The following is a 25,122-nucleotide window of genomic DNA, read 5'->3' as shown; positions in this document are numbered from 1 at the left end:
GTGGTAAGCCTAGTTGAAAGTCCCACTAAATTCCGTTCCCCATTCCCCTAGGGGAAGAATGAATTCTCCTGAGGATCTGCCCATTCTTTTGAGCAGGGGTGACCCTCCCTAAAGGTGGGTGGGGATTCACACAGATGAGGTCTGAAGGTAGGAGGGTGCTCTCTGAGAAGATTGTGGCTGTGAAGTGCTCCAGCCTAAGGACAATAAAACATTATTAAGCACTGGAGTGAACCCATAAGTGGATTTCCTGTGGGAGCATGTTTATTCTTCCCTTGGACTATGACAACAGCCCCATGGGAATTGCAGGCTGTGAAATGAGGTGAACCTTGGTGTATCAAGAAGGCAGAAAAAAGACAGAGTAGCAGCAGCCTCAGGAAGAGTCCAACTCTCTCCTTCCCAAATATGTCCCCCCAAAGATACTCTGTTTTTAGAGTTGAAAGCCTGGGAAATATTGTGTTTAGCAGTGTGTAGTACAGGCAGTGCTTTCTTCATGGCATATTTTGAAACTGTGTTTCACACAGCTAGGTGCCTGAATAACTCACTTCAGTGATAGCTGGGTGAAACACCATTTAGCAACATGTGCTACATGCAACTTCTCCAGGGACAGGTATGTTGCAAATGTTTGTAACAGGGTGAGGTTGCACACTATACTAAGTGTGTGACACACTGTCTTAAATGGTGTTACTTTTGTACATATAGTACTTTCTTAAGTGATAAATGTTGAAACTCTGTTAGCAGAGTGAGGTGTAAGTGTCTGTGCATATGTGTGTTTTTGAGTATTATGTATATAACAGCGTGTGGCATACATACTACTTTGTTTACTTATATATGTTAGCATACTGTTTAACAGCTAGAGGAACATGCCCTGGGACTGGAAGAGCACTGATTTCAGGATTACACAAAATCACAATCATGATCAGGTAGGTGAAGATGTGTAAGGCAGACTGGAGCACATCTACCAGGGAGGCCTAACCAATTATAGGGCAGCCAGCCTCAAGAGAGGATCTTCCTGAATAATAAGATCATATTTACTAGCCACTTACTCTGTGTCAGGTAATATTTGAAGGGCTTTATCTGGACATATATTATCATTGCATTAATGCAGAAACTGGGGCACACAGCAAATTTAGGCAAATCCTATGTTCCAGGTGAAAACTTAGGAGTCTCACCTGATTCGTCCCTTTCCCTTACTCATCACATCCAGTCTATCAGAATTACATACACAGTACTTCTTTTCACCTTCTCTACTTTGTCATCCTAGCTCCTGTCACTCTTCCCTCTCACCTGGCTAAGTACCATGCCACCCTGCTTGGGATCTCTGTTTCTACTCTCACCCCACCAGAAATTAGTATCAATAGAGCAACCACAATGATCTTTTTTATGTAGATTAGATCATGTCCCTCTGCTTTTCAAAATTCTTCAGACTTCCCATTCCACTCACATTGAAATCCAAACTCCGAAACAGAGCCAGCAAGACCTTCCATGACCTGATCCTGCTTGATTTTTTTTCCTTTTCATTCCCTTTGCTTTTACAAGCTCAGAAAACAACATTCCCTCCCTCACCCACACTTCTTGTTCTTCGTGGAACATGTCATTCTCATTCCTGCCTCCAGAGCCATTTTATTTGTTCTTCCCTAGGCCTGAAACCCTCTCTTCCTCCCAGATATTCTCATGAATTGCTCTCACATTTCATTCAGATCTCTTTTCAAATGCTCTGTCCTCAGAGTACGAGTACCTGATCATTCTATCCAGAATAGCACTATGACTCTTTATCTCATTTTATTTTCCTTTCTACCATTGTTATGGTTTAGATGTTAGGTGCCTCCCGAAAGCTCATGTGTAAGATAATGCAAGAAAGTTTAGAGGTGAAATGCTGGGTTATGACAATGCTGGAGGAGGTGGATCTTCAGGGATGTGCTTTTGGAGTACATATATTGCCTCTGGGGTATATGTATATGAGCATATATGTTGCTCTTGGTGAGCAGAGCTCACTCTCTGCTTCCTGATGTGATGTCCTGAGCTGCTTTCCACTGTACACCCTTATACCATTATGTTCTGTCTCACCTCGTGACCCAGGGAAAGCAGTTAGCTGTCTATGAGCTGAGACCTCTGAAACTGTAAGCATCAAATAGTTATACTCCTCTAAAATTGTTTTCGTCATGTCTTTGGACACAGTGATGAAAATCTGAGTAAAACAAACATTTTCAATTTAAAATATTCACTTACTAACCATGTTCTTCCACCACAATATAGCTACTTGAGGACACCTGCTCTGTCTCATTCACAATATATGCCCAGTGTCCATAACAGGGTTAGAAATATAGTTGGCATTCATTAACTCTTTGCTAAACATCTGATCATTTTTTTACTTGAAATATATTGTTTTGTTTTTCCCAAAACTGTCCTTACTTTCTGGGAACTAGCTTCCTTCTATTTATCTCCCACATCACTAAATAGGTGACAGAAGTCTTACACACAGTGATATAGCAAAAGAGCTAGTGCCTATCTCAGGCTGGACCAATTAGCATTCTTTTATAGCTTTTGGGACACAGTACTGATGTAGCAGAGTCATGCTTCCTTCTGTTTGCTGAAAACCAAGGGGAAGGCAGGGATCATGTTCTACCATGTTGATCAGGAATGGAAACATTCAGGTTTAAACAAAAAGAAATAATGAAGTGGACACATAAAAAGGATACAGGTACTAAATAGAGTCCTTCTCAGATTCTATTTTTCTTGGTTCTAGTCCATTCCCGGAAAATATCCCAGACTCAAGATGTGTCAAGATAATTTAATAATCTTGAAAACAAATTATGTTATATCCATAAATCATTTGACTTAGCTTTCTATAACTAGAAACCAAGAGTCTAAACTTAAACAGATTTGGAGGTCAGAAGAGATGTCTAAGCCAGATATACCATGTGAGTTATTGGCATATACATGGAGTAGTTCAAATTCACACAACTTACTACATTCTCTTTTACCCTTGCTGGGCACACAGGATAACTTCCCAGTCTCCTTTACAGTAAGTATGGACAATATGTCTAACTTTGTTATAAAACTAATACATATCATGGTAGTTAGAAGCAGGTAAGAGGATGTGATTTTTTCCATGTTCCACATTCCCAGATATGGTGAATGCTAAAGCTCTGTCATTAGATGGTGGCATAAAAAAGTGTCATCCTGGGTTCCTGCATTGGCCATGAGTGAGAAATAAATGATTAGTGTGTTCAACTTTCAGATTTCAGGACTAATGCAGACAGTAATTGAAGTCATGGGAGATTGGGACACAGCCTTGAGAACAGTAATACACAAAGTCAGGTAGAGGAGGACTGGGTAACAAAGATTATATAAGATTTTCCACAATGGTTAGGAGAAAAACCTAAAACATGGGGGTTGTGAAATTCACCACTGTGAAGAGTAGTGTATGAGGGCATGCACAGAAGCCATGTAAATCCTGCTGACTAAATGAGGATGAAAGAAGGTCTGTTGGTTCCTATAACAGTCCACCCTTTGGTGACCTTGCAAATTTTGGAAGGATTTGAAGAATGACTGTGTAAAAGAGGAACAGTATAATATGTATAGAGTATTTGTTCATTTATGATGTTTTGGCAAATAAATGAGGAAACATTTGAAAGAAGCATGTGGGATCCACAAAAGATAGAAAACACTTGAGAATCTATAAATGCTTATAGACTCAAGGAGTAATAGATAATATCATAAGCTAATACATGCCAGACACTGGTTAAGCACATTTCATTCATAATCTCATTGAAGGTTCACAGAAACCCTATAAGATGGTGCTTTTATTATATGAATTTCACAGTTGAAGTCATTGGGGTTCAGAGAGGTTAAGAGGTTTACTCAGCGTCTCATAGCTGGCAAGTGACACAGACAGTATACAAATCTGGGTAGTAAGAACCCTTGGTTTTATTTTTCTGCTCTAGAGTTGAAGAGGTTGAAGCAGAGATACAGGGTTGATTCCAAGTTTTCTAAAGGTTCAGAGAAGGAAGTGGTACTCCCCAGGTTACTGGTCTCAAATATAGTAATAGTTTGTGAGGATAAAAGTTTGGAAAGAGGCACTCAGACATATGGACTAGATGGAGAACTGTCGAGGGAGACTATTTTATTACAGGATTATTTCCTGTGTAATGTAAGAGGCTAGGTCATATGCTGAGAGTGAATGGATGAAGTGGGGCAAGCACTTGACAGAGGTGGAACCGATTTGAAAGAGTGGGTACAGCAGGTGAAGAGGGAAGCTGTGTTAAGGACCACTTGAGTTCAGGAACCATGAATTTAAAGTGTAACCAACCTGCTTGGTAGTGTGAATTTTCTAACAATGAGCAGCTATGGGTAGAATAATAGCAGCTAACTTAATTGAATACTTAACATGTGAGGCATTGTGCTAACTACTTTACAAGTGTTACCTCATTAAATGTGCTCAATAACTATGAAATAGGTTCAAGTGGTGGTTTAAAGAAGTCTACTCATATTATTTCAACTGAAGCTGGCCTTTTTGTCTTTGTCTCTCATATACCTACATCACCAGCTTTCCTCACCCTTTCTTGGTCTTGGATCTTCATTCCCAGTGACATGCCTCTGGCCACACCTTTCTGACCTGAAGCCTGAATGACTGAAGCTAGCCTCATAGGCCTTTCCCTCCCTAGCCCTGACCTGTTTCTGTGCTTCTTTCACACAACTAAAAGAATAATCTTCTGGAAGGAGTATTCTGATATTGTTCACCCAGGCTCAAAACCCCACAATGGTTCCCCACTATACCTCAAATGAATTCCTAACTCTTCACATTAAGATTTCAGACTCAGGGCTGGGGTTGTGGCTCAGTAGCAGAGCACTTGCCTTGCACATGTGAGGCACTGGATTTGATCTTCCATACCACATAAAAATAAATAAACAAAATAAAGATATTGTGTCCATCTACAACTAAAAAAAATTTAAAAGATTTCAGACTCTATCAATCAACTGATCTTACACTTTTCACCAATGTTATTCCTTAGGTCACAGCTTTTATGTCGTTGTTTGTTTGTTTGTTTGTTTTTGCATAAGGGTCTATAAATCAAAAATCACTCAGGATTCTGAATCTTATGGACTTCATATTTTCATTTTATAGCGTCAATATACACTGGCATGAGGAATATAGCCACTACTAGAATAATCAAGTCTACATCTAGCTCCCAAGTTTTAGTCTAATAGCTAATAATTGTTTACGCGCTTACAACTTGGAATGCCCAAATGTGACCTCATCCTTTTTCTACAGATACTATGCCTGCTCCAACCTAATATAATTATCTTCAAATAATGTGCAAATAATTTACTTATAAATATTAATAAATATTTGGTTATGTATGCACCCATGAAACCATTGCCCACATTGAGATATGGAGTGATTTTTATTGCCCTGAAGTCTCCCTATTTCCCCTCTCTAGTCAGTACCAGCATCTAGAGATAAACACTCACTTGACTTCTATAACCTTATATTAGTATTGCCTGATCATCTAAATAGGATTATATTATAGGTACTGTTGTCTTTCATTAACATTACATCTGTAAGAAATATCTGTCATTGTTTCTATCAATAATTTATACTTTGTTGATTTCTTTGTAATGTTCAGTTATATGAATATAAAATATTTCATTTATTTATTTTATTGTTGAAGAATATTTGGGTTGTTTCCATTTGGAGCTTCATAACAATATCACTCTCATTTTTATACAAGACTTTCGTACACATAGCCATTAATTTATCCAGAAATACAATTTTTGAGTAACAGGTTGTATATGTGTTCAACTTTGCTAGATGCTGCCAATGAGTTTTCCAAACTGGTTGTACTAATTTATACTCATACCAGCAGAGTACACAAGGTTTAATTGTTCCCCATCCTGGCCAATGCTTGATATTGTTAGACTTCTTGATTTTAGCCATTTTCTTAGGTTGTAATATGCATTCCTCTAATTACTAATAAATTCACATGCCTTTTCATATGTTTATTGGACATTTAGAAATTGTTTCGCAGCGTGACTCCTAAATCTTTTACCTGAATTTTTAATGAGTTGGTGTCTTAGTTTATTTGGTTTTACTATTACAAAATACCTAAGGTTGAATAATTTATAAAGAAAAGAGGCTCATTGAACTCATAGTTTTGGAGGCTGAAATACAAGGTTGGGATGATACTTCTGTTCAGCTTTGGTAAAGGTCTCCTGGCTGCATAAAAATGTGACAATAACACCATGGAGTGAGAGTATATATACGAGAGATCATATAGGAAGTATGGAACCAAGAGACAGAACCAAGAAAGCCAAACTTGCTTTATGGCTGCTAACTCTTGAAGGAACTAATATAGTCCTGTGAGACCTAACCCATGCCCTTTATAAAAGTATTAATGATTCATTCCCTCATGACCCCAAGTGCCTCTTAAAATCCTCAAACTTCTCCCAATACTGTTACATTGGGTGATTAAACCTCAACGTGAATTTTGGCAGGAAAAAACATTTAAACCACAGAAATTGGCTTTTTTTCCCTTAAGGTGTAGAATTTTAAAATACATTCTAGACATGAGTTCTCTAGAAGATAAATAAAAATTAACATATTTTCCTATTCCCTAGATTGACTTTTTTTCTGTATGGTATCTTTTGATAAATAGAAGTTCTTAATTTTTATGAGTCAGTGTAACAATATTTCATTTTATAATTCTTTTAGTGTCACGTTTAAGAAATTGTTGCCTACCCCAACATTATTTTGACTTCTTCATCTTTTCTAATACTCTCACAACTAATCAGTCACCAATATTTAGAAACTGTGCCAAAATATATCCTATATTTGTTCATGTATCCCTTGTCCACTTTTAACATTTTAGGTTAAGCCACCATTATCTCTTGTCTAAGCTATTATACCAGCTTCCTAACTGGCGTTTCTACCATGTGAAACCTCTCCAATCACTTTTCCACACTGAAATTACAGTGACATTTCTGAAATACAAATTTGAACATGCCATATTCTTGCTGAGAATCCAAAAAGGCTTATCTATTTCTTTTCAGGAAAGTCTAATTTTTAATCTACCTTTAAGACTAAAAGTTCTTCATTTCTTCTTCCTTCTTGCATGTCTTGTTTCAGCTATCTAACAACTTTACTTTCCCAACCCTTTAATCAGCCATACTGATTTTCTGAGTTCCATGGGTGTGGTATGCACTTTAACATTTAGACCTTCAGGTATGCAGTCCTCTCTTCCCAGAATATCTTCCAGAAATACTCTACCAAAGCTGGACAAATTTGTACTCATCCATGATAGTTTACCTTCTTTGTATACTTCCCGAGTCACCATGGGTCAGCTACATGACTCTTACAAACATTCTCATGACACCAAATGTATAACCTCACTATACTGCATTGTAAATATCAATTTATATGTCTGTCTTCTCCATGAGACAGTGAGCATATTGAAGGTAAGGAATGTATCTTAATGTGAATCCCTAAGTTTGACCATAATGTTTGACCCATAGTAAGTGCCCAATAAAAAATAAGGAAAAATGAATGAATCCATACCTAGGAAGTTTTCTTCAATTTAGAGTGTTCCTGTGCCTGTACTAGGAACTGTTATTACTACCATCAAGATGATAGCTCCAATCATTTTCTCTATGGAATCTATTATCTTTTTCTTAAAATTGAGAGGAAAGCAATGTGTCCTTAAACTCCAGGGCCCCAAGGAGGCACAAAAGCCCTTTGATGGAAAACCCTTAATGTAGGAAATTAAGGATGAAACTAGCCAAAGATGGCGAGTGGGTTGTTGGAGAACATTTCTAAAAGTGCTGAGAACACTAGACAAACTCCAGGAAGAAACCTACTCAGGGAATAAAGAGAAGAGGGCAAATACACATGATGTTCTGTTCAGGGAAATGTCAGAACATTGTGACAGATGGGATGTGAGGAACAAAGCATGCTGAGGAGCCAAAAGTTACTCTCCAAAGAAAATGCTTCATTTATTTTCTCCACCAATAGGTCTAGCTCCTTTAGCTATTAGATAGCCCATAATTTTGTACCACACATGGAAGCAAGACAGTGAAGGCTTTTACCATGCACATGGAGTCCCCAAAGCATACTAGCATTTACTGGCAGTTTGGAATTAATGGCTCATTGGCTCTGAGGGGGACAGAAAAATTTCTGCAACAGCAGTACTTCAACATGACCATGACACAATAACCAGAATAATATTTTCACTAAAATGGGTCCTTTCTAAGAGGGTGTATATCTGGAAGTGTGAAACATAATGAAAGCAAGGACTCATTGCCAACTTAACTAACTGGCAATATCACACTTCATTCATTCATTCATTTAAATCAACAAGAATTTATTAAGAATCTCCTATAAGCTGGACAATGTTTTTGGTTTTGTAGATCCTATATCAAAGAAAATAAAGCCTTGTAAAACTTACTTAATAAGACAAAACACATATAACAGGAAATCCAGAGGTAAGGTAGGCTCTAGGATTGGTTCATCAATGACCCAACAATATCATCAGGGATCCAAGTTAGTTTCTATCTCTGATCTGTCATCTTTCATATTGACCTTATTGTTGGACTACATTCAAGATGTTGCAACAACTCTAGGTATCATCTGAGATACAACAAATTCAAGAGGAGCAAGAGACACCTTCTGCTCAAGAGACACCTTCTGCTCCTAGGACTCTCACAAAAACAGAAGAGTTCCTTGTGATGCTAATGACACTTGGTTAAGCTTCAAGGTCCCTCACCTGTGCAAATTACTTCCAAAGTTCTAGTAAGAGCCTTGTAATATGCCAGAGGATTTTATAAAATTTGAAAATATAAGAAAGATATTTCAACAACTTTCAGTTAAGCCCACTCTGAAATCTCTTCCATCACAATTCCCCTTGTGTCAGGTGGCATTGGGAATTTTAGGGAAATGAAAATGCTGGACAGAGATCACATCATAGTATTATATGTGCCACCATTCCTAGTATCAGAAATATGTGATATGACAGAGGAAAAAGTTTGGGAACATTCAGAGCCAAAAGCTACTTGGGGCAAAATTCTTCCAACTATAAAATGTGTAAAATTATTAGGAGAAACTTTGATTTTTGTTAATATTTAACACACTGGATGTTCTCTTTTATCAGCATAAAAATTATAAACATCCAACATAAAGCCCTGGATTGTTTGATATTGCACTTAGTGAAGAGGAGAGAATTACTAAACCATGATTTGCCATGAGCTAATGACACTGACAAAAAACAAACTTGCCACTACTAGGAGTCACTTCTCAAACTAGTTTACAACTGCTATCTATTCAAAGAATCATCTTTGCACAAAAAAGCCTTAAAGTCTCTCTTTCATCACATATTAAAGAAATTAAACAGAGATTTTCACCAAATTTGACAATAATCCTAAAAATCTATCTGATATTAGTACATGAAGTTGGAATGCTAAAAGTAATATTTCTAAGCTATAAGTGATTTTAAAGTAAAATTTAAATTAACTACATTAGTACAAAGACTAATTTATCATTCTGTAAAAAATATTACAAAATCATTGGCAATAAAAGAGGTGATCGAAGAGAAACAGTCAAAAAACCTAGGGAAAATATAGCCATCAGCCAGGCAGTTAATAAAAACAATGTGTTGTTTTGCTGTAATTATGATATCAGACTTTTAAAAGTAATAACTTATGATTTAATCTTTCATTTTAAATGTAAATCTTTATACATAATTTTATATTTGATATTTTAAATTATTTTTCTAAGTATCCTCTTCAAGTTGCAAAAGCTTCCTTCCCACATGATCTCTATCAACTACTACTCAAAAGAAAGGAAAAATTTGCCAGTATCCCTGCAGCATGCTTCTCCTCATATCTTATTATAGCTATCTTTTATTCATGCCTCTACCCATTAACTCAATGTGCTTGGAATAAACCTGACAAACATAAGGACTAGTATCATTTGAAATTAATGGCCATTGTCTCAGGTGAACTCTTAATGCTGTCTTGCAGTCATACATCCTTAGTACATTCTCTGTCACTCTTGTAGAAAACTCTTTATACCTTCTGTGATTGATAATTTTATGTCTCAACCTGAGTGGGCTAAGGAATACCCAGATAGCTAGCAAAACATTATTTCTGGGTGTGTATATGAGGGTATTTCTGGAAGAGATTAGCTTATGAATCAGTAGATTAAGTGAAAAAGATCCATCTTCTTTGGATGATGTAGGTGGGTATCACCCAATATGTTGAAGACCCAAATAGGAGAAAAATGTCAAGGAAGAATGAATTATCTTGTTTGTGAGTTGGAATGTCTGTCTTCTTTGATCCTTAGATATTGATCTTCTCTGATCCTTGGACTTGTTTTCAGGTCTTTAGGCTACAGAACTTATATCAGCAGTCCACACCCCCATAGGTCCTCTGATTCTCAGGTTTTCCAACTCAGATGGAAGGACACCACTGACTTTTATGCTTCTCCATTTTGTAAGTGGCAGATCTTGGTTCTAGTAAATTTCCATAACCAAATGAGTCCATACCCATAGCAATCAATTTCTCTTTCTCTCTCTCTCTCTTTCCATACACACAAATTTGTGTGCATGCATACACACATATATGAAAGATACCTGCATATATTTGTATATAAACACATGCTTCCTTTGGTTCTGTTTCTCCAGAGACTCTTAATATATCATCTTTTCTCATACATCCAATGTTTCCTCACCACCTCATTCACAGTGGGTAATTTTTCTTCCTATTCCAATGAGAATACCGAGGAGAATTCCCACAAACTCTCACCTACTCATATTTATATCCAGATTCTGGCTTCCCTCCGTTACTGTAGATGCATTATGCACTATGCTCTACTACCTCTCACTTATCTAAGGATGTTGTTCAAAAATTTTTTCTCTTCCTTTCTTTCTTCATCAATTTTTCTCTCTCATGAATTATTTTCATGAGCATATAAATATGTTGTTATTCCTCCCATCATGAAAAAGTAAATTGAATAAAACATATCTCTTGGCTCTGGTTTCTCCCTCTATGTACTATCCACTTTCTATCTTTCCATTTACAGAAAAACTTCTGAAAGATTAGCCTATGTTCATAGCCTTCAGTCCCCAACCCCAACCTAGTTCTCTTTTCTACCCATTCCAAGCAGGCTCACACTGCCTATAATCATAATGCTTATGACTTCCATGTGATTAAATCCAGTTCTCATTTGTTCGTTTTCATTTTGCTGAACGATTCTGTAGCCTTTGACAGTTTTTTACTAAATCATACTGGAAAGACATTTTTCCATTCAACTTGCATGAAACAATTTTAGTGCATTTCCCCCTCTTTATGACTATTCCTTTGTCCTTTTTTATTGGTTTATCTCCTATTTTGCATACCTTACTTTAAGTATTTCTTTCTGTCCCTCCTTCCCTCCTTCCCTCCCTCCCTCTCCTCCTCCTCTTCTCCTTCTCCTCCTCCCCTTCCTTCCTTCCTTCCTTCCTTCCTTCCTTCCTTCCTTCCTTCCTTCCTTCCTTCCTTCCTTCCTTCCTTCCTTCCTTCATCTCTTTGTGTTATGGATTGGACCCACTGCCATACATGTACTAGATAAGTGCTCTACCATTGGACCATATACTCAGCTCAGCATTTGTTTCTTAGCCATCATATCTTCTCTCACTAAAGATAGTATCACAGTCATTTCTTCAAGTCTCAGTAGTTATCTATATGCTATGACTCTCAAATTTATATCTCTAATCTGGACCCCTACCTTGCAACTCTATAACTAAATTCCTATTTGATATCTCCATCTCTATGCCTAATAGGCTTATCAAAGTTTTCAGAAAATTTTTTATTTGTTCTTAGTTATACATGACAGTAGAATGTATTTTGACATAACATACATACATGGAGTAAAACTTCCCATTCTTGTGGTTGTACATGATGTGGAGTTACACTAGTCATGTATTCATATATGAACATAGAAAAATTATGTCTGAGGGCTGTGGCTGTGGCTCATAGGTAGAGTGCTTGCCCAGCATGTGTGAGGGTTAGGGTTGGATCCTCAACACCACATAAAAAATAAAGAATTGTGTCCACCTATAACACAAAATAAATATTTTTAAAAAGAAAAATTATGTCTGATTCATTCTACTGTCCTTCCCATTCCCATCCCCCTCCCTTTCTTTCATCCCCCTTTCTCTAATCCAACGAAATTGGATTCTTCTCTCCCCCATCCTTGCTGTGGAATAGCATTCACATATCAGAGAGAACTTCCAGCCTCTGGCTTTTGGGGATTGACTTATTTCACTTATCTTGATATTCTCCAGGTCCATCCATTTACCAGAAAATGCCATGATTTTTTTCTTCTTTAAAGCTGAGTAATATTCCATTGTGTATATATGCCACATTTTCTTTATCCATTCATCTGTTGAAGGGAACCTAGGTTGGTTCCATAGCTTGGCTATTGTGAATTGAGCTGCTATAAATATTGAAGTGTTCATGTAACTATAGCATGCTGATTTTAATTCCTTTCGGATATGCTGAAGAGTGGGATAACAGGATCAAATGGTGGTTCCATTCCAAGTTTTCTGAGGAATCTCCATACTGCTTTCTAGAGTAGTTGCACTAATTTGCAGTCCTACAAGCAATAGTATGAGGGTACCTTTTTCTCCACATCCTGACCAACATTTATTGTTACTTATATTCTTGATAATTGCCATTTTGACTGGAGTGAGATGAAATCTCAGTGTAGTTTGTTTCTTTTTTGTGGTGCTGGGGATTGAACCCAGGGCCTTGTGCATGAAAGGCAAGAACTCTAGCAACTAAGATATATCTCCATTCCTCAGTGTAGTTTTAATCTGCATTTTAATTTGCAGTTTTTAATATCTAATCACTAGAGACAAGGAACAATTTTTCATGTTTCTTGATCAACTGTATTTCTGCTTCTTTGAAGTGTGTGTTCAGCTCCTTAGCCCATTTATGATGACAATGGTATTGGGACAAAAACAGATCTGTTTTTATTTATTTATTTATTTTGTTGTTAAGTTTTTTGAGTTCTTTGTATGTCCTGGAGATTAATGCTCTATCTGAGGTGCAGGCGGCTAAGATTTTCTCCCATTCTGTAGGCTCTCTCTTCACGTTTTTGATTGTTTCCTTTGCTGTGAAGAAGCTTTTTAGCTTGATACCATCCCATTTATCAAATCTTGATTTTACGTCTTCTGCTTTAGGAGTCTTTCTGAAGAATTTGGTTCCTAAGTTGGCATGATGAAAAGTTGGGCCTACCTTTTCTTCTAGTAGACACAGGGTCTCTGGTCTAATTCCTAGGTCCTTGATCCACTTTGAGTTTTGTGCAGGGTGAGAGAGAGGGGTTTAATTTCATTTTGTTGCATATGGATTTCCAGTTCTCCCAGGACCATTTGTTGAAGAGGCTGACTTTTATCCAATATATGTTTTTGGTGCCTTTGTTTAGTATGAGATAACTATTTATGTGGATTTGTCTCTGTGTCTTCTATTCTGTACCCCTTCATTGGTTTTCAGATCTGTTTTTGTCCCAGTACCATGTCTTTTTTGTTACCACAGCTCTGTAGTATAATTTAAGGTCTGGTATTGTGAAGTCATCTCAAACAAATGCCCCAAATTGAACTCAAGAAAACAAATCATTTTATTTTATTTTCCATAATTTCTCTTTATTTTGCTTATAACTCAGTTTAAATTGAACAGAAATTTTTATCAAATATATCTTTAAAATATTTTCAGAATTATATAATCTTTGATCCTTCATCTTCTGCCTAGACTATTGCAACAGTCTAGACACTGTGTTACTGTCCAAGCTCCTTGCCTGTCTCCCCCTACTAGAATGTAAACTCCATGAAGGCAAGTATTTTTGTTTTGTTCATATATCCCCAAGATATAGAATTGTGGTTGGTATACAGGAGGTGATATGGTTTAAAAATGTCCCTACCAAAAACTCAGGTGTTACTATGTGACAGACAGTGTTAAGAGCCATGGCCTTTAAGAGGTATTCAGACTGTGAGACAGGATTAGGTATCCTTATAATATGGCTGAATAGAGAAAACTTTTCCCTCTTGTCCTCCTACTGCCTGCCATGTGAGGACATAACATCCATCCACTCTGGAGGATGTAGCATTTAAGGTGCCATCATAGAAGCAGAGATCAGACCGTCACCAGACAACTGATCCTGCTGGTGCCTTGATATTGAACTTCTAGCCTCCAGAACCATGACAAATAACTTTTTATTGTTTATAAATTTCCCAGTATGTGGTATTCTGTTATATCAGCAGAAACAATAGCATAAAGTACACTGTGCTCAATATATCTGTTGAATGAATGAATGAGTGAATGAATGGTCTACAGTTCGGTTTTGCATATATTTTTCAAATATTAGCATGTGAAATATAACATATATAACCATACCTGGAAAAGTATAATGGGTACAAGGGGAATGGGTAAATGTATAACTAAAAGAGTGTCCCATTAGAAAGGAAGGAGGGATTCATACTGCGCAGGCAATCAGCAACATTGGTCATGTAAATGTGGTAAATCTCTCTGTGTAAATGATATTTTATGTGACACTTGGATAATTGGGATAATAATAAAATCTAGGGGAAAGTCTTTACAAAGCAGAGGGTACAGCCTGTACAAATGTCTTAAAGTATTAAGTGATTTTTGTGTTTTAAGTAAAGAAAGGAAGGAAGTTTGGCTGAGAGTAGAAAAAAATAAAGAGTAAGATAGGATGAATTTGAAGAGGGATGCTGGACTATCTCCAAACCTTGGACACCAAGGTCAGCCATTTGAGAAGACACTAAGAAGCCACTGACAGGTGATAAGAAGGTGAGTGACATGATTTGTCTTATGCTTTAAAATACTGATTTTATCTGTTGGGTGTAAAATAGGTTGTAGCAGGGCCATATCAGAAGTGTTAAGATCAAGCTAGCAGTCTGGTTAAAAATTACGGCATCCCTGTCTCCATGAACCTTTTAAATTAGCCTCTAATTGGCTTCACTGTCTTCACTCTCCCCTTTCCATTCCTCTTGGTAACACTGCCAGGATGATCTTTCTAATGTTACTAGGCTGGCTAGTATCATCAGTGCAATTCTCCTCTAACCACTGGGAGAGTCAGGTCCAAATTTTTATTCTATTTGCTAGACTTCACACTCCTAGAGAAAGGGACATATGTGATTTACAGAAGTGTATAGCCTGGTGGTAGATCTGTCCTCCTCCACCTTCTATTGGCGGACTCTAATTCACCATTCAATCAGCTAAGACAAGACCTCTTCTTAGAAACAAACACCATATTACAAGTTATGTGACTAACATTCTTCAGAATTGTACAATGTTGTTGCCCTGCCTAAACAGCCAGGCTGTTCTAGGTATATCTCTTCTGTCTTCCAAAAAGCCTGACCTACTGAACTATATGAGGTTTCCTACCTGCCTTCCACCACCACTAGAAATTGAGTGCCTCCTGTGAAATTTTCTCCTATCTCTTCTTAATCTTTCATGTCTCCATCTCCTTTACATCACTAGTATCTTTACAGTGCCAGTCACAAAGCAGCTTGCCAGTATTTTATAATTGAATAACTAGACAAGATTTCCCGGAATTTATTGTGCCCATAATATATACACACACACACGCACACACACACACACAAAAGGAAAGAAAACTAGGACAGAATAACTACTCAATAAATGCTCATTACCATACATCCCACTATTTACATACAATCCTGCAAGGCCCACTGTCATGAAGGTAGTGGGGATTTGTGTTATAACACATTGACTTAAGCTGTTCCCCATAAATGAAGTTATACTATTATCCATCCTGGAAGGAAATGCCTTCTAATGACTCTGCTAATCACAGAATTCCTCTATGTACCCTCCAAAAACAACTGCTCCTGAGAATCACACTCAAACATGGATGCCATTCCAGTGCTTGTGATATTCACATGCACATTCTGAAAGAATCAAACATACTGCTGAAGATATTTGCTAAAAAATTTCAACCTTAGCACTCACCCTTCCCCTTGTGAACTAAGAGGCTGTGGTATTCCTCAAAGCTGAGAGATCAGTATGGATAAAAAAATGTGTTTACTCAAGAAAATGCCTGAAAAGTACATGAAAAGTACCAATCTACCAGTAATTTATGGGATAGATTCCAATCAATAAACAGCATACCACTATTTTTATGTGTTTTTATCAGTATCTATTTTCTATTTATCATCTATCTACCTACCTATATCTAATCTTTTGATTTCTAGTGTGACAACATAATGGTATTTAGTATAATTTGCACTTCAGAAAAAAAAAGGCATGGTTCATTCCTCTCATGGATACAATTGTGTCTCCAGAAAAGTTATATTGAAATCCTAACCCTACTACCTAATAAAACATCATCTTATTTACTAATAAGATCATGTAGATGTAATTAGTCTAAATAAGTTCATAATGGAGAAGAGTGGATACTAATGTAATATGATTGGTGTCCTTATAAGAGGAGGGAAATTTGGATACAGGCATAGAGACACATAGGGAAAATACTATGTGACAATGGAGGCAAAGACTGGAGTGATACAGCTACAAGCCAAGGGTCACCAAAGATTGCTGGAAACTACCAGATTCTAGGAAGAGGCAAGGAGGGCTTCTTCCTTAGAGCATTTCAAAGAAGTATGCCTCTAGCCACACTTTGATTTTGGACTTCTGGTTTCCAGAATTGTAAGAAAACAAATTCCAGTTGTTTTAAATCACCAAGTTTATGGAAATTTGTTACATTAGTATACGAAATTAATACAGTGCCTCATGCTATGTTAAAGGAGTGGAATAGAAACAAAGAATTACCAAGTCTCAGGGCTTGAAATTTGGTATTCGAAAGAGCACTGGTTTAAAGAGTCCCTGGGTTCAATCATCTGATTCCCTGGGTTTGACTCTGGATATGTGTGTATTATTAAACTGGTGTAAGACTCAGTGTTCACTTGTAAAATGGGAATGTGGCGTGGCCAGCTTACATTACAAGATAATTTACTGTGAGGATCAAATAAAATAATGTGTAAATGCCATTTGTAATTTTTAGAATCAATCCAAACTTAAGCCTTATAATTACTAGAATAAGTTACGTCTTAATTTAAACAAATCCTCAAATAATATCAGTCAATTTGGCTTGTTGAAAATAGCATTTATGAAAAAGACCCCTCCAAATTGTAGAATGTATGTCTACTTTGAAAGAGGGGAGTCCCTCTCTTCTGATTAAGATGAAGGAAAATATTTAATTGGTCCCAGGTGTGTGCATATGACTGCCTTCTGAGATAGTTCTTGTTATTGTTCTTTTGTTAATAATTCAGGATGTGAAAAATTAAGCCTATATGTATTTTTAACTACCTGAGATAATACTTTTACCACTTTGGCATCCTTAGCTGACAGTAAATTGCTACTATCTATCAAAGAGTTTATTTTTCTATAAAAGGTTTCTTTATCCATTTTTAGGTGACACCCTCAGAAAGATCTTTGAGTGTGCAGAGAGTTTTAGTCACTTTTACTAAGAAAACATATATCAAAATATCATTTGTATAATGTTTTGAGTCTAAGAATATAACACAAAAACAGAAAAGTGAGTCATAATTGGCTGAAAGTGACCCTTCCATACTCCCCAAGTGGAAAGTTGAATCATTTTCTTAAGAACCAAGGAAGAGATTTAGCCCATTTTCATGCTCAAGCTCATACCTTCAACAATCCCACTCTTACACATGCACACAAAACAGAGGGGGAAGATCCCTTTAATGTAGGGTCTAAAAATGCAAGGCAGGTGCTTTAGGTAGACAAGCTCTCTACCTTTCCTGGAACTTTCTAAATACAGTTTGCTGTGTGTTCTGCATGGCTTTGGCTTCCACTATTCAAGAATGTTCAGCATTTAAGCATAACAAACATAAGAGTGTGGTCTGAACGGAAAAGTATCAAACAGATGTTAATGCTATTGATGCCAAAGTTGGAAACATGTCTACTGTATATTCCAAAAACCACAATCTCCTATGTGGGTCATCTTTCATAACACAATAGTATAACAATGGTGGTGTCTAGTAGTGTGCTGATCAAAATGATGATGATGAAAATACATATAACAGTAACAAAAATAGCTACCAAGTACTGAGGCCTACATGGTGATTCATTTTATGTGTCAACTTGACATGGTGATTCATATTATGTGTCTGTGAGGGTGCTACTGGATGAGCCTAGTATTTGATTAGGTGGCCTCAGTAAAGTAAATGTCTCTGCCCAGTGGGGGTGGGGATCATCCAGTCCATTGAGGGTCTAAATAGAAGAAAAGGTAGAAAAAAATCCATGTATTTCTGCCTCAATTCTAGAACCAGGATATCTCATCCCCTGCCCTTGGTTTATTATTTATACCATCAGCCTTCCTGGTTCTCAGGCCTTTGAACACCACAATCATTCCTGTGTCCCCAGCTTGCAGGCAGCAGATTGTGGGACTTCCCAGCCTCCATAATCATGCCAGCCAATTCCTCATAAGAAGTTTCCTTTTATATAACCTATTGGTTCTATTTCTCTGGAGAATTCTGGCAAATATAGCCTATTACATTTCAGAAATTGCAATAGGAGCTTCATGCACACCTTACATTCACTCTAATTCAAGAAGTTTAACACTCAGAATATCACAAGGCTCAGATACACAGTATGACTTTCTCAGCATCGCATAAACCAAGACTCCCCCTCTTATTTGATTGAGTCCTGATTCCCCTGTGCTTCCAACAGACAACTTCTGGATCATATTTTGCTTTTTTAAAAAATTTCTTTATAAAAGATGGGGAAAACATAGTTTTTAATATGTTTGTTTGTATATGCACATGAAATGGTATGTTCATTTTGCAGATGAGAGAAAAAAAACCCTCAGGAATATTAAATAACCAGTCCCATATTACTGAGCTAAAAATCAGTATAAGCCAAGGTTATACATAGATCTGTCTCCAATATCTATATTTGCACTAGCTGATCTCTTTTTAAGAAATTATAGTCAATCATTTTTCATCTCCTCTCCTGTCCTCCCCTCCCATTTGCACTTTCTCTCCCCCACCCCCATTACTTCCCTTACCAGAGCAGAGATTCAAGCTATACAAACCAAAATATTGGTCAAAAAAGACTTGAAAGTGCAACATATCTAGGTATCACAACATCAGAGGATCAGGGTATTTATTCTACCAGAATTTCAATCCCCAGCCAGACCCTCAGAAAGGCCATCACAAGAAGATATCTGTAGGAAAGGCAGCATCAGTGAGGCCATACATGGTAACAGAAGATGGTAGAGCTCTTTTCCCATCCCCATATTGCAGAGCAGCTGCTGAATGATCAAAGCCATACAGATTCTTCCAGGAAAAAGCAGTTCTAAGGAAACAGAGGAACATCAGTTACCAGTGTTAGAAACAAGGTTATCAGAAGTGGGGTGTAGAGGAAATCATATCATGAAGCCTTATTTGAGGATCCGATTTGGTACTTGCTTCAGGAGTCTTCAGGTAGTTTCAGGCCTTTGTATGGTCAAAGAACCCTGAACAACTAGTGGAAGAAGACTGGCCACATAAACCCTTGATTTCTGGTGGCTCCACACCTGGCCTCCTTGCCATGACTCAACACCATCAACTCAATTTTTACCTCAGCCTGTTAAGCCAATTTTTTTCTGGGATAGGAAGGTCAAGGGTTCCCATATACAGTATCACCTGCAACTCTCAGAGGAAACCTTAAATATTTCTTTTGAAGCTTCTATTGTCTTAAACCAAACAGTTTTCCTTTTAAATACCACTGTCAGCCAGGTGCAATGACATACACTTGTGACCACATTCACTTGGGAAGTTAAAGCAGGAGAATCACAAGTTCAAAGTCAGCTTCAGCAATTTAGCAAGGCCTAAGAAACTTGGTGAGAACTTTTCTCAAAATAATTTAAAGTGTTTGGGATGTAGCTCAGTGGTAAAGTGCCCCTGGGTTCAATTCCCAGTATCAATCAATCAATCAATCAATCAGCCCATCACTCAGCCATTGTCTAGCAATACTCTTCATTGGAGGCTGCTCACTGTCCCACAGTCTTTATACATCAGGGCCACAAAATAAGTTATATATCTACCTGATCACCATCATAACTTTCTCAACAATCCCCATCTCTAAGGGCCACATCATTTGGTTAGTCTCTTCTCTTCTCTTCTCATTGTCTACATTGTTAAGTTAAAAAATACTGAGCATATAATCTGTGTCTGGCACTTTGCAATGTAATTTCCATACATTGTCCTGAGTAATCCTCACACTTCACCTGTGAGCTATTCATTGTTCACCACAATGGCTCATACAGCCTTCTCAAGGTCACACAAGTTCATGGAATTTGAACATACATTGATTTGGTTCTGAATTCTACTTTAAACACTAGCCCATGTAGAAAAACAATGACAGTCCCATAGGGTAAGTGGAGTGAGAGAGCCATTTAAAATACAGAATGTCATGAAAAACCTGCCTGGTTCAGAAAGCTTCAGACAAGAGCTATGTTCAAAGGACAATTCTCAAAGTAGAAGTGGAATAAGTAAGGAAAAATTTCCATGTAAAGGGTTCAGTAGGTGCTGAGGCCTGAGTGTATACACTGCATTATAGGAAATGTGAATATTGGGTCTGGCTAGACTATGGATCCCTGTGCTGAGTAGCAAAAGACATTGAAGGATTGGATGGTCCAGGCCAGGCCACAAGGAGACTTGATACTTTGTAAGAGGACATTGAGGTCTCCTGAAAGCAGTGGAGATTAATCTACTTAAGGGTTTAAAGCAAGCATGGAATTTGTACTTTTGAAAATTTACTGTGGCAGCAGTGTGGGTGGCAGATTTTAGGGGGGGGGCAAGCTAGGAGGCAAGAAAACCAGTTATAAGACTATTTGGTCATCCAGCTGAGGTAGGATAATGATTTTTTGGTAGAGAGAAGGGAACAGTTTCAAGAGAGAATTCAGTAAAATGGATAAATGCAAAATTAATGTACCTAATTCAATAGCTTTTCCATATACAAAAAATAACCTTTTAGATCACATAATGGAACAATACTATCACTTCAGTGACACAAAAGATAAAAACCTAAAGAATAACCTTTAATAAATCCTTGGAATTATAATTTTGAATAATCCTATGAAAAAAAATCTATAAAATTCTATAAAGGAGATAAACAAATTTTGAGTCAATGAAGTCACATACCTTGCTTTTAGATAGGAATAGTCAACAGTGTAAAAAGATATTAATTCCCCATGTATTAATCTACAAATTTAATGTCATCCCAATTAAAATTCTACCAAGATTTTTTTTTCTGAGAAATGTGTGTCTAAAAAGTTACCTGGAAAATATAGTGCAGTGATTAAAATTGTATGCTTTGGGGCTGGGGTTGTGGCTCAGTGGTAGAGCACTTTTCTCGCATGCATGAAACAATGGATTTGATCCCCAGAACCACATAAAAAAATAAGTAAACAAAATTGTATGCTTTTTTGTTAGAAATATGCTTGAGTCCTCATACTCCTACCCCACATGCCTAACACTAGTTTAGTGACTTTCAACAGGTTTTATAATCTCTTTGTCCATCAGTTTCCTCATCTGTAAATTGAACATGATATCTCATATGTGCAAGGGTAGTTATAAGAATTAATGAGGTAATTCATGTAAATCATAGAGCCTTGTACACATTAAGTACTAAAGAAGCATCAGTTATTACCATGATTAATGAGTACATTGGGGGACCATATAAAATTGTCCTTAATGTAGGTCAGAATGGTTAAGTATTGGCAATTTTATTTGTTAGCCTAATACCAATTAAGATATAACAAAGATTTGAAATTCCTTATATATAAATAGTTCAACAATCTTGAAAAAATACACCAAGAAAATGAGCAAATAACCTAAATGAGCAGTACACATTTTAAATGGTTAATAAAGATACAGATGTAGTTCCATATGTTGCATATTACTAGCATAAAAAATATAAGCTATCCAGGTTCAGTGGAGCATGTCTGTAATCCCAGTGACTGAGGATGCTAAGCAAGAGAATAGCAAGTCTGAGGTCAGCCTCAGCAACTTAGCTAGACCCTAAGCAACTTACTGACACTTTGTTGCAACTTAAAAAAAAAGTTAATAAAAGACTGCAGATGTAGCTCTGTGGTAAAGTGCCCCTGGATTCAATCCCAAGTACTATTACTACTACTACTAGTACTACTACTAATGATGATGATAATAATAATAATAATAATAATAATAATAATAATAATAATTTGTTAAAATTTTTTTTAGTTGTAGATGGACACAATACCTTTGTTTTATTTATTTATGTGGTGCTGAGGATTGAACCCAGTGCCTCACACATACTAGGCAAGTGCTCTGCCACTGAGCCCCAGCCCCAGCCCTAATCATGAGGTATTATTTTATACTTACACTGGAAATAACTTGAACAACAAATTAAGTTATCTGCAAAGCTACGCACTTATAAGTGCACCCATATCCAACTGGCTGCCTCATGTAGTGGTTAAACATGGATTTCAAGAGCAAGTGCTTGGATTCCAATCCCAAGTTTATTTACCACAAAACTAGTTATGTAATTTTTGGTAGATAATCATCTTTGTCTTAGCTTTATGCTTAATGTGGAATTGATAACAGTCTCTACCTCAAAATGTTTGTTGTGCCAATGAAACAGTTAATATATTGAAAGCACATAAAGAGGCCTGACTCATCGTAAGGGTCATGCAAGTTATTTTTCTCTTTTAATTGTTATTATTGTTAGTAATGTTGGGAGTAAGTGACTGAACAGTCTCCAAAACAATGACCTAAAAGTCATTCTAGATGTGTCTTTCTCTACCACTCCCATATACAAATGATCAAATTATCCCTCTTCAGTGTCAAAACACTGAAAAATGATATTCAGGGTAGTATAATTTCTGTTATGGTTGAAATATGAGGTGTTCCCCTAAAGCTCATGTGTGAGACAATGCAAGAATTTCCACAGATAAAATGATAATATGATAAGGTGTGACCTAATCAGTAGATTAATCCACTGATAAGGATTAAGGCGATGGTAACTGTAGGCAGTTAATATTTGGCCAGAGTAGGTATGTCGCTGGGGTTGTGCCTTTGGAGTTTATATTTTGTCTCTGGTGAGCAGAGCTCCCTGTACCTCCTGCCTGTCATGTCCTGAGCTCCTTTCCTCTGCCATACCCTTCCACCCTGATGTTCTCCCTCATCTTGAGCTCAGACCTATGGAGTCAACTGACCAAGTACTGAACCTCTGAGCCAAAATAAACTCTTCATCCTCTAATCGTTCTTGTCAGGCCTTTTGGTTATAGCAACACAACAGTTGACTAAAACAATTCCCATCATCACTACCATTCAGACTGCAAGTATTTTATCATAATCTTATAATCATACCCAGTTTGACCCTGTTCCCAATTCTTCCTTGATACCACTATCTAAGCTTTTTTTTTTTTTTAACTCAAGACAGGACATATAATCTCCTGTCTAGTACCTATAGAATATGGCATGGAATTAAAGACAACTTAAGTTGCAATATGCATATCTATGCTTCTTTGACTTTCCACGTGCTATCCTCTTAGCCTGGGATGCTGTTTCTTCCATTCTCAAACTCCTGCAGTTATTTCCTTCCTTAAGTCACAGCTCGAGTGGTATTTCCTCTATACAGGAGGATCAGATCACTTGGTCGTCAATTCCACTCCCCTAAACTCCTGCCAAGTCAGATTCACTTTATTCTAGACTCCGGGTTTCCATAGCCCATTCATTGTTCACAGTTTCATGTATTACTTACTTCATCATACAATGATTTGCAATTATAATTTGCTTATCTTCCCCACCTGGATCAAACCCCTTAAGAATAGGAATCATCTCTGTCTTTATTTATCTTTCTTCTTCCTCCACACTTAGCACAGAGCTTGCCTTCTAGGAATTCAGTGATATTTATTTAGTCAAACTGAACAAGACCATTTGAAACCACAGGTCCCACCAAAAAAAAAAAAAAAAAAAAAAGGAAGTGACTTCTGAATTTTCTGCTTTTGAAAAGATGGGATATCCCTAAAGAAACCCAGCCAAAAGTCCATCTAGGTGTTTTTTTATTTAGAGTGACATCCTGCAGGTATCTTCCACAAGGTGGCTTATTGGCCACCTATCAGTCAGAGTCTCTATCTCAGAATTTTCTGTGGAAGACAGAGTTTGTAGTAGGTTGAGAGCCAGTTCTCAGTTGGCCTTGCAACTTTTGGGAATTTATCAGACTCTGAGTCAGCTTCAGCCCTAAAGTTAGGAAATGTTTATAAATGTTAAGTTTTGTTCAGGATATTATTCCTTTTTGTTGCTCCTATCTAAAAAGGTATTTTCACACAGAATAATAATATATGTTGCTTTACCTTGGAAGTCAACAAATTAAGGTAACTTTTACCTATTTAGAAAAAAATCATACATATAACTTAATGAACTGTTGGTACTGTTACATGAATCAGTGAGATATAGAGCAATGCTTAGCACAAACGGAAACGTACCACAAACATAGCAAATGTACATATATTGCAGTTAAAAGAAGATGGAGTTCAGGATCAAAGGAACATGGGTTTGATTCATAGCTCCACCACTTTTAGGTATATGACATTGGATCAGTCACTTAAGCTCTTGAGTCCTATTTTCCCTCATCTGTAAAATGGAGAAACAAAGACAAAGACCCATTTTGTAGGTGTGTGATAATAATCAAATGGGATAGAGTTCATAGAAGTGGTTCATAAAGCTCTCCAAAAATTTTGCTGTTATTATTTTTGAAGCAGAAAGGCATTTACAGATGATTTAATACAGCATCTTTCCTTTGTCAATTTACAGACATAAGCTTAGAGAAGGGAAGTGATCCTGCTCCTAGTAAGTGGTGGTTATGGGTCCAGAACCCACTTCCACGTCCCCTATGCTTTTGCTATTATACCATGCTTCCTCCCAGGTCAGGGAATCAAAGTAACTAACAGCATTACAGAACTTGGGAGAAAATTGACTTCGTGCTTTGAAGTGTTGACACAGTGACTCATCCTGGAGACACACGTCATTTTCTTGGTACACGCTCTTTTCTTCCCTAAGATCA

Source organism: Spermophilus citellus, assembly GCF_964194105.1.
Source record: "Spermophilus citellus genome assembly, chromosome: X".
In the NCBI taxonomy this organism is placed as follows: Eukaryota; Metazoa; Chordata; class Mammalia; order Rodentia; family Sciuridae; genus Spermophilus; species Spermophilus citellus.
The sequence above is the reverse complement of the archived record's forward strand: the minus strand, read 5'-3'. Positions refer to the sequence as shown.